The following is an 11,887-nucleotide window of genomic DNA, read 5'->3' as shown; positions in this document are numbered from 1 at the left end:
TCCTTTCCAGCCAAGACTCTTCTAAGAGCTGTGTGCACATTGTCTGGTCTGCTTCCTCAGTGTCTACTCATTCAACTCAATCTCTTCTGGCTTTTGCACCCACCTGTGCACCCAAACTACTTTTGCTAAGGTCATCAATGATTTTCACATTGCTAAATCCAATGGACATTTCCCTTCAATCTTATCAGAGCTGTTGTTAGCCATATTTGACTCAGTTTTGCAGTCTCTCCTTCTTAAACTACTTTCTTCTTTCAGTTGCCATGTCATCACATTCTCTTGGAATTCCTCTTTCTGCCTGTAGTTTGGTTTTTCCTCCTCCACATACTACTTAAAGATATATATTGAAACTCTCCAGAAGTCAGTACTAGGCCCCCTTCTCTTCTCACTGTATACTCTCCCATGGGTTGCCCTGTTTATGCCTATTGCCCCAGCAAAAATTCTTAATAGCATCCCCTTCCACTTTCAAGAGTGTCCCAGGTTGGATGATAAATGATTCATTCTCCCTAGCTAGATACCAGTGACTCCCAGTTTGCCCATGACTTCTTATTGATCGAGTTTTCTGCTGTTTATCTTTCTTTGGTTATGGTACAGGCACTTCAAACTTAACATTTCTAAAACTAGATTTTTTTCTTTTCCTTCCTAAACCCATTTGCCCTCAGTCTCCATCTCAGAAAATGACACCTCCACCCACTCAATTGCTCAAATTCCAAATCCCAGAGACCTGTTTGTTTTTGTTCTGTTCATTTATATGATTGTTTTTTTTTCTCTTTGTTTTTATAGAATTCCATAATCCTCAGCCCATCTATCTTCAAGACCTGTCAATTTTAAGTCCATCACTGTAGTCAAAGCTACTATCCCCTCTTGCCTGGGAGCTGCAAAGGGCTCGTAACTGACTTCTGGCTTCCACACTTGGCCACCTCTCTCAACCTACCAATTCTTCTACTCCGATATTTTAAAACCATAAATCAGATCATGTGACTTTCCATTTCAAACATTTCAGTCACTTTCTATTACACTCAGAAGAAAAGCAGGCTGCTTTCTCTGGCCTCCAAAACTCAGTGCGCTCTGTCTCATGCCTGTTGGTTTAGTCCCAGCCTGCATCACTCTGTTCCTCTCGCTCACGCTGGTCACACCATCTCTGAGCTCTTGCAGTGCACCCAGCTCCCTTCTGTCCCAGGGTCTTGGCATAGAAAGCCCTCCTACTCACTCCTAGTCCTAACCTGGCTGATACTTACTCATTTCTTAGGTCTCAGCTTAAGTATCACTTCTCCTGGAATGCGGCATCATGTGTGCGTGTGTGTGTGAGTATCTGTGTAATTAAAAATGCTTTTTTCAATTCTAGGGTAATACATTTTTTAAATGAAAAATGTGTTTTCAGAAAATATAGGTAAGCAAAAAAAAAAATCATCCCCAATCCCATCACTCAAAGGTAAATAGAGTTAATATTTTGCTTTGTATTTTTCCAGACCTCTTCTCTGTCTACATAGCATGCAATTGCTTGGATGGCCCTAAGCCCTGTGATTGGTGGGAGTCATTCTACCCTGTAAATTTTCCATGTGATTCACATCAGGACTACTCCTTTACACTGGAAACTTAATATCCTTCTCAGTGTCTCTAGGGGTTCTTGGTGTAGGCAAATGGTTGTCCAGCTTCCATTTTGCTTCAGCTTGCTTCTTCCACTGCTGTATTGATCTCTCTAGTGTCTAGCCTCTTGTGTAGTCTCAAATATGCAGCATAGCCCCTATCCCTGATTCCAGGATTCTCCTTCCTGGGGGCAAGGGGGAGGACTGGAAGAGAAAATGCTTAATGCATCTCTATTTTCAAAAAGCCTTTAGCTACTTCATCATGAAAATGTTTCACTATCTGAAAGTATAAGCTGCCTGCTGCATTGCTGGGCTGGGATAATCTCTCTCTCAACCAATCCCTTCTCACTCAGTCTTCCCATTGCCCCAGATCCTGTGACTTTCCATCTAGGGAATAATTCAACATTCTGTTTTGATGGTTCTCTCCAGACCCTTTTCGGGAGGGTCTCAGTTTCCACACTTAAGCCTACTCAGACATCTTTTCTAAACAATGAAGGTTTTAGGCTTGAGAGAAATCATGCCATTCCTCCAGTGGGCGAAAGCAGCTCTGACCAGTTATTGTTTTAACAGTATTTTTCCCCTCTTCTTGGCATATAGAAATTACACCCCAACACACACATCAATACACACAAAATGGTACCATACAATATATACTGGTTAGAAGTCTGCTTTCTTCACTTAATGATGGTTGGTGAATATCTTTTATACCAAAACATGTACACAGTATAGACAGAGACTAAAGCAGAGCATGTAATAAGCTATGGTGGGCAGCATGCCCTGAAAAGTTGTTATAAATTCAGATTCTCAGGCTCTATGCTGAGCCTAATGCTTTCAAATCTGTATTTTGATCCCTATTTGATGTTCATATGCATATAAAAGTTTGAGATGCATTGGAGCACATTTATATGGCTTTCATAAGAACAAAATAGCAATTCTTATTTTTTCTTCATTAGAAAACCTATAAAAGATAATTCTAGACATTTATATGGCTATTTAATTTGTGCTTTCACTAGCTACTTTATTTATTAATGTGATACTGATGCCAAAATGCAAAATGCTTTCCTAAAATATGACATTGTCCACAACTCTCCTTTACCCCTCTAAAGCGAACTGTAGAGTCCATGATTTTCTTATTATATTTTCATGGAAAATTAAGATAATTTAGTGGTTTTAAAATTAACCCAAAGTCATTTTTATTTCTCTTAATATTAAATTCTAAATCAGACAGTTTTTTTTGGCAATTTTCAAATATATGTATTTAAGACTAAAATACCTTCTGCTTTGACTCTTTGAGAACACAATTACTGAAGTAGGAGGTCTTGGAAGAGGGACAACTATTATTCATGGCAGGGATGAAGTATGCTTACTTGTCAGGTCAGTAGAGTTGAAAGCTATGATATGGTTTAATTTAGAAACAAGTAAATATGGGAGAAATGAAATTCCACTCCTGTTTCTTGTGTTGCAGAAGATTATAATGAAGTGAGGTACTTTCTCCTTCAAAACAAATACATTAACTTCACAACATCACTTCTAATTTGTTTTATAGTATTGCTCTTACAAGCTCATGCTAGGAAGGAGTAGCCATGTGAAATCTTAGTTTTTTAACCCCCTCCACTGGAAAGTCATCTAGCACATTTTTCTAGTCACATTTGAAAAGTATCAGTTTCCCAGCTGGCAAAAGCATTAAGTGTGTGTATGCATCCAATTAAAAGCAAGATTTTCCCAGTGTACAGTCCAAGGTCATGCAGCAGTCCACAGAGGGTTTGTGGAGAGCTTTCCCTCTGTGTCTTCTCATTTTCTGCTACCGTTACGTGGACGGAGGAAGATGTAAAAATTCCTGAACCTTAATTCATTAGGAAGTAGCAATTCAATCTGAACAAATAGAATGTTGCATTTATGATTTGTTTCCTTGGAATAACTTTCAGGAAGCCAGAGAGTTAAAAAACAGAAGGGCATTGTTTCACAAATGTAAGTTATTTGTTCATGTGCCAGTGGAAATTGTTTTATAATGTTCCTTTTAGAACAGACGGAATTAAGTAATACATTCTGAAAGTTTTCACCAAGTAATACAGTTACAAGTTTTCACAAGTTATAAAGGGAGGAGAGAAAAGCCAAAGTAAAGACTGAAAAATATTCCTTAAGTGAAGCCTACATTTAGAACAAAGATATCACTTCTATATAGGTCATTGGGATAGAGAGAATATTAAAATATTATAAGTATATATCAAAAAAAAGTAGTCACTTTACTCTTTGGCCTCAGTGTGCTGAATCTACTCTTGAAAAAATCCTTCTATGTGTTTCTTTGTTATGAATGTCACATATCACTTTGCAATATAGATGTGAAGTTTGATATGGAAGCTGCTTTCACATCAGTACAAGATGTCCATTAGCAGTTCTTAACTGCAGAAATTATAAAAGAAATCCATCTGGACGAAAATAGAATGTTTCTGAATGTTCAGAAAAGAGAAAAGACCTTTTGCAAAATTGTATTTAAAATGCTAGTAATCTATTTGTTTCCTGTATGTATATGTCATGCAGGTTGAATAACTCTATCCACTTAAACTGTAAAACATCCATCAAAGTTCATAGAGACCAATTGATATTGGAACATTTTGAAATAAAAAGGACCCAGTCTTTAGGAATATTCCAATGTCTGTCATATAAAGGTTAGAATTGATAGGATCTGTACTTTTAATCCAATATCTTTGTGATTTTAAAGTACATTTACTTTTTTAAAAAAAGCTAGAAATCTGAGCTAACCATTCATGTGGGTTTACAGGAAGATTTTCCCACAGTTTAGAGTACTGTGTTCCCTCTCTCCAAAGTGCCTACATGCATGCCATATACATACTCACATCTACAACCCTGAAGAACACTGGGCTTTTTTTTTTTAGTTTTTTAAATTAAATTGACTCAAAGTGGAAGTGGCTGGAATAGGAATATAAGTACCCTTGCTCACCTACTTGTGGTGGTGGAAGTAGAAGATACTTGTTTCATATTATTGTTACAAAATTATTTATTATAATGGCCTCACCAATGAGAAGGGTGACTAGCCCAAGCTAGTCATTTTCTTCCATCTCAACTGCACCACTGTCTTCTGACTGTTCTTTCCACTACCATTGTTCTCCCTCTCCAGTCCATTCTGACAGACAGAGGGATATGTATTTTTTAAGGTCTCTAGCATTTAAAAAAAATTGTGGTAAAATATAAAGAACATGAAATTTATCATTTTAACCATTTTCGAGTATACGGTTCAGTGGCATTAGGCACAGGCATGTTGTTGTGCAACCATCACCACCATCCATCTCCGGCACTTTTTCATCATTCAGAACTGAAACTGTACCCATTAAACACTAACTCCCCACTCTTCTGCCCTTCAGTCCCTGGTAACCACTGTTCAACTTTCTAATTCCTTGAATTTGACTATGCTACGTTTCTCATATTAAATGGAGTCATACATCTGTCCTTTGAATCTGGCTTATTTCACTTAGCATACTATCTTCAAGGCTCACCTATGTTGCAGCATGTGTAATATCCTTCCTTTTTAAGGCTGAATAATATTCTATTGTATGTATATACTATATTGTTTATCTATTCAATCAACAGACATTTAGGTTGTTTCTACCTTTTGTCTATTGTGAATGACTCTGCAGTGGACTTTGGTGTACAAACAGTTGTGTGAGTCCCTGTTTTCAATTCATTCGAGTATATGCCCAGACTTGGAATTGCTGGGTCATATGATAATTCTATTTTTAACCTGTTGAGGAAGTACCACTCTGTTTTCCACAGCAGATGCACCAAAATGCACGAGGATTCCTAATTTTCCACATCCTTGTCAACACATGTTATTTTCTGTTTTTATCTGTATCTTTTTAAATAATAAACATTCTAATGGGTATGCAAGTGATATTTTTTAAAACAAAAATTAAATAATATCTCTTTCCATTTAAAACTCCCCATGGCTTTTCATGACTCCTTATAGCCATCAGGCCTGAACATATCTGGCCACTGCTTACTTTTCTAATTTCATTCTGCATTCCCCCTTACCTTCCTAGGGCGCCCTAACTCTCCTCTTTGTCAGGACTTTTATATTTCTTCTTCACTCTTCCATAACTTCCCTACTCTTTTACTTTGCGTGGATGGCCGCTTATCACTCTGTGGGTCTCCACCTCCACAAGGATCCCTAAGCACCCTTTGTGAGGATACCCCCTTTGGGTTTGCAAGTTTCTTAGGGAGTTCCCCAGGTGTGATCTGAAACTGGCCCCCATACACAGAGGGCAGGGAGAGGCTGAAGAAGGAGATAGGCCACTTCAGGTTGGTAGATGGCAGATTTAATAAGCAAGGGCTTAATAAAATATACAAGGCTTGTCTTAGGTGGCTGCAAGATAAGTAGATCCCATAGCCACCTAATTAAAAACCACATCGTTTATTTATTTATTTATTTAGGTGCTTATTAATTAATTTATTTATATTAAGGTATTATTGATATACACTCTTATAAAGGTTTCCATGAAAAAAACAATGTGGTTACTACATTTACCCATATTATCAAGTCCCCACCCATACCCCAATGCAGTCACTGTCCATCAGAGTAGTAAGATGCCACAGATCCACTATTTGCATTCTCTGTGCTACTCTGTTCTCCCTGTGATCCCCCAAACCATGTGTACTAAACATAATGCCCCTCAGTTCCCTTCTCCTTCCCTCCCCACCCACCCTCCCACACCCCTCCGCTTTGGTAACCACTAGTTCCTTCTTGGAGTCTCTGAGTCTGCTGCTATTTTGTTCCTTCTGTTTTGCTTTGTTGTTATACTCCACAAATGAGGGAAATCATTCGGTACTTGTCTTTCTCTGCCTGGCTTATTTCATGGAGCATAATATCCTCCAGCTCCATCCATGTTGTTAATGGTAGGATTTGTTTCTTTCTTATGGCTGGATAGTATTCCATTGTGTATATGTACCACATATTCTTTATCCATTCATCTACTGATGAACACTTAGGTTGCTTCCATATCTTGGCTATTGTAAAAAGTGCTATGATGAACATAGGGGTGCATCTGTCTTTTTGAATCTGAGACACCAACCACATCTTAAAAGGATTTTTAGAAGCCTCAACAGGGTTCAGTTATGTATACTGTCCAGATGGTCTCAATGCTACATCACTATCTCAAGGCTGTGGCCTTAAGGCAGCCTTTGGGAGCAGGGAAGGCAGGCAGAACCCACACTCCAAGGTTTGGGGGGAAAATGAGGAAACTTGGATTGCTGTGGTCCAGCTCATGGGTCAATTGCTGATCACATTTCGAGGACCTTCCCCAACACCCCTCTCCCCTTATTCTCTCCCCTAGCAGTTTTCAAAAGTAGAATGTAAGCTCCATGAGGACAAAACCGGTGGCTGCCTTTCCTGTTGCTTCTTAAGAGCCTGATGGGCTCCTAAGAAGTTCTCAACAGCTGGTTGGGGATAATCAAATTGCAAAAAGGTCATGGAAATGCTTTGTATATTTGCAACTTTCCCTCTGGACTAATAGAATATATATTGCTCTGATTAGTCAAATAAAAGCCTCAGAGACTAAGTTTATTGCCTAAAATCTTATAATGTTTTTTTCTTTTATTGTACATGTATTTAATATTAACTACATAATTTAATAATTATGTTACTAGACTTAAAGCTACTGAATAGATTATAGCTAACTTGGTTGCTTTCTAATGACTGGCAGTTAAAACTATTTCTATTTTTTAAAAAATCTGGCTGATACATGTATAAGGTAACAAAACAGTATCATTTAAGCATTTTTGCTTCATCAACAGGAAGAATGGTAGTTATAATTCTGATCTGACATCATGTTCCAGTGTTCTTCAAGAAATATGAAAATACCAAATAATTTGTCAAAACAGGTTTTAGAAATAATTTAAAGGATACATGGGAGGGAAGTTGAGAGGATTTAATGTCCGTTCATTTTAATTCCATATTGTTCATCTTGAGCAGGAGACAAGATGTACCAATACTAATTATAGACTTTGTAAATTAAAAGAGTGAATGAAAAGAGCAACAATCTTTTCTATATGGATGGTTTTAGAACTACCTCCTTGCACATTTACAGGCTGGTGTCTGCATGTGGGTGTTCTTTATTTATCCTACTTGGCATTTAATGGGTCCTTTGATTGTAAACTCCTTTCTTACCTTCACTGCATCTCTTCTCACCTTCTATGACTTCTTTTGACCTTGTCTAGCACCTATTGTTTCACCTTTTCTTCTTACAATTTTTTTTTATCTCCTTAATTTTCTTTCTTTTTAGTGGTATGTTCTGGGAGACATCTTGCTATGTCTAGATCAGTGGTTCTCAAACTTTTCTGTGCTTCCAAATCACCTGGGAGGCTTATTTAAAAATAAATCAGTTGATTCCATCTCTAGAATTTCTGACTCAGTAGTTCTGGGGTGGGGGCGGAGAAATGCCATTTCTAACAAATTCTCAGGTGACTCTGATGCTGCTAGTATAGGGATCACAATCTGAGACATACCCTCACCTTCCTACTCTAGGTGAGGCTCAGATGACATTTCCAACAAGCTGCCGAGGGATGATGCTGCTGGTGTGTGGCCCACCCTGTAACTGGCAAACATCTCGAAAAGTGGTTCTTAGACTATGGATCCTACACCAACATCAGAATCACCTGGGAATATATTAGATATGCAATTTCTCAGTCCCCAACTGGGACTGACTCACTCATAATCTGCATTTTAACAAAATCCCAGGTGGTCATCTGGGGCTTAATAAGCACAGTACAGTTGAGAAGCCCTGTTCTGGATCCCCTAGTTAGTCTTCACTGTGCCAATTTTATTTTATAGTTCATCCATTATATTTATTTCAGATAAAATTTTAATATTATACACTCTTCTAAATAAAGTCTTTGATTACTCATTTTCATCATAGTTTAATCTTGTTTACAGATGCACTATTATCTCCAAATATTCAGAGGCTACTGATGATCTTTCCAGGTTTCCTTATTCAGTTTGTCAATCTTGTGAGAGAAAATTTTTCAAGATTTAGTGTGTGACCTAATCCATTCAGTTGGCTATAGCAGATGACCACAGCCTGGGTAGCTTGTAAACATCAGAAATTCATTTCTCACAGTTCTACAGGTTGGGAAGTCCAAGGTCAAGGTGTCAGAATGATCAGGTTCTGGTAAGAACCCATCTTCCTGGCTCTTAGACAGACATCTTTTTGCTGGAACAGCACATGGTGGAATGACAAGGGTCTCTCCAGGGCACCTTTAATAAGGGCACTAATCCCATTCATGAGGGTTGCATTCTCTTGACTTAATCACCTCTCAAAGACCCCACTTCCTAATACCATCACACTGGGGATTAGGTTTCAATATATGAATTTTAGGGGGAAACATACATTCAGTCTATAGTAGTTAGCTTCTATAATGGGTCAAGCACCAGACAGCATATGCGGACACTAGATGGAATAGTTTTAGCTACTTAGAGGAAACATCCCTGTTCTTTCTCCCAACCTTTCCATTCTCTTTTTCCTTTCATTCCGGCATACACTGCATTAACACTGGCTTCCGCAGACATTGGCTCCATTTCCTTGTGTGTGGTGAGAGGGCAGGTCCTGGGATACAGGGATCCACATGGCAGGGAGGACCACTGTCCTGCTGAGATCTGCTCTGGGATCCATGAAAGAAATGTGTTCTCATATTTCTAAAATATTCTCCATTTGTCTACTTAGATGCTGAGCACTAGCAATTTATTACTTGAAGCTTAGCCAAGTCCCCGAACTTAGTAAAAGGTTGATGGGATATGTAATGTTCATGCTCTAAGGCCTTACCAAGGAGGTTCTTAGCCAGAAAATGCACAACTCTCATTATATACTTTGGAAGACTAAAGCTGAGCCAATTTTGTGGTCTGTATTCCGAAAAATCAGTGGGTGAAATAGAAGAGACCAGACTATTAAGTCATCTTTGTGGCTTAGTGTTACTAGCACTTGACGATCATTTTAAGCCCTAAGATTTGACTTTTTAAGTGTTCTCCAGAGTTGGAAAACAAAAGCCGTAAACATTAGGACATTTTGCATAGCTGAGAAGAAAGTAAAGCATATAATCAAATAAATATTTACCTTTCGATGTTGCGGAGTTGGAAAATGCATTCTCCAAGGATGTCAATGGAATTAAACCTCCCTTTAGAGCTAATGCCTGAAAAGGGGAGACACATTTGTCCAGATCTAATTTCAGACCTCCAAGGCTGTCTTCTGATAATAAAGCCACTTCCAAGTCTACTGGAGGAGGCGGACTCCACTTGATTGTATGGTATAGGATAACTTGACAAGTACACTTGATTTCAAAATGGCAATATCAACCCATTAGCATTTTGTGAAATATCCTTCACAATGTAACCCATGTCCTTTCTAAGAGCGCTGTTAAAGATGGTGTATTTACAGTATTTAACAATTTACCTGAAGGCCAACTTTATAACACAGTTGTGTAATGATATAATATTCAGGCACATTATAATGTCTTGTAAGTTATGAAAAGAAGGCTTGCCTTTAATCGTATTCAGAAATATATTTATTTTAAGGAGAAGGACTTTGTGCATCCTTCATTCTCCATAAATTTACAAGTCATTCAAGAAGAAAATGATTAATCTTCTCCCCTTGCATTATTATTATTATTTTTCAATGAACCATGTCCCAGCTAAGTTGGTGTGGGAGGCATTTTATCTATACCATTTAAGATAAGAGTCTTAAAAGCCCCTAGTATAGTTGATTGGATCTCCCATCCATCCCAGTAACTTCTGGGAGGATGCGAGAGGCCCTGTCTGAATGAGACATGGCTGGGCAGACTCCGCAGTGAATCGAGAGGACTCATCAAAGGACACACATAGCTTCTTCCTTTCTCTGAGATAAAAGGACTCATAGACAAAGATTATGTAGAGGAGATCTTATTAAACGAGAGAAATTCCATTGAGCCCCGGAAACCTAGAATCAGGACAGGCCAGAGAAAAAAGGTGATGGTATTATTTAAAATGTGGGTTTCCTTCCTGTGTTTCTCTTCCCTGCCCATATGCTCGCCTCTCCCACCTTCCCCTTCTCCATCTTCCCCCCTTTCTTTTCTCTTCCTCTCCCCTCCTTCTGCTCCTCTAATGGTTTGTGGCCATACTTAAAAAGTAAACAGAAACATTAATTTGAAACAAATAAAAATTTATTGAACACAACATACCCCAAATATTATGTTAACATAAATATATGAGCAATATAAAAATTGTTCATGAGCTATTTTGCATTCTTTTGGGTTTTTTGATACTAAGTTTTTAAAATTTTATTTTATTGAAGTAGAGTTGATACACAATATTATATTGGTTTCAAGTATATAACATATATGTACATTATTAAATGTTCACCCCAACTAGTGTAGTTACTATCTGTCAACACAGAAAGATGTTATAGAGCTATTGACTATATTCTCTATGCTGCACTTTCATTCCCATGATTAATTTATATTATAACTGAGATTTTGTACCTTTACCCCTTTCACCTATTTCACCCACCCCAACCCCCTCCCCGATGGTAATCACCAGTCACTTCTCAGTGTCTATGAGTCTATTGCTGTTTTGCTCATTTTGTTTTGTTTTTAGATTCCACATAAAATCGGTGTATACTTTGCACTCACAGCACATCTTAGTTCAGTCCCGCCACGTGTCAGGTGCTCAGAGGCTCTATATGGCTCATGGATACTACACTGGACAGTGTAGAAAGTATTTATGACTGTTAAGAAATGTTAAGCATTTGCTTATAAATACCTTGATCATTACTGCACATTTAGATATTTAAGGCTTTCTGTCCTACTTGGCAATTAGCTGTCAAACAAAATTTCCTTCCAGGAAGCCCACAAATGAATTTGCCAGCAGAGCATTCCTGACGACTGTTGAAAGCTGTGGGCAGATACAGGGAAGTGGGGATCTCAGGGTGGCTCTGCAGACTGGAGAAACCACAGTGTCCATTCTGGTTATTGTGATAAAGTGAGACAGAGTTTCAAAGACTGGGAGGGTCATGCAATTTAATAACAATAACTGGTTCAAAAAACCTAAAGGCATAAAGCAGCAAAAAGGCAGTAATGGGGTAAAGTTAAAAAAAATAATGAAGTATTTATGTGAGGAAATATCACAGAGAAGATATATATGGAACAAAATTATAGATGACAAGTGACGTTTTGGAGTGATTTTGTTTTAATTAAATGGCCAATATTGGGCTAGGGTGACATTCACGTATCCCTTTATCACATTTCAATTTGAAGTCTTTAGTATGCTA

This window comes from Manis javanica, chromosome 12 (genome assembly GCF_040802235.1).
Source record: "Manis javanica isolate MJ-LG chromosome 12, MJ_LKY, whole genome shotgun sequence".
NCBI classification, from domain to species: Eukaryota; Metazoa; Chordata; class Mammalia; order Pholidota; family Manidae; genus Manis; species Manis javanica.
Note: the sequence above shows the minus strand (reverse complement) of the source record.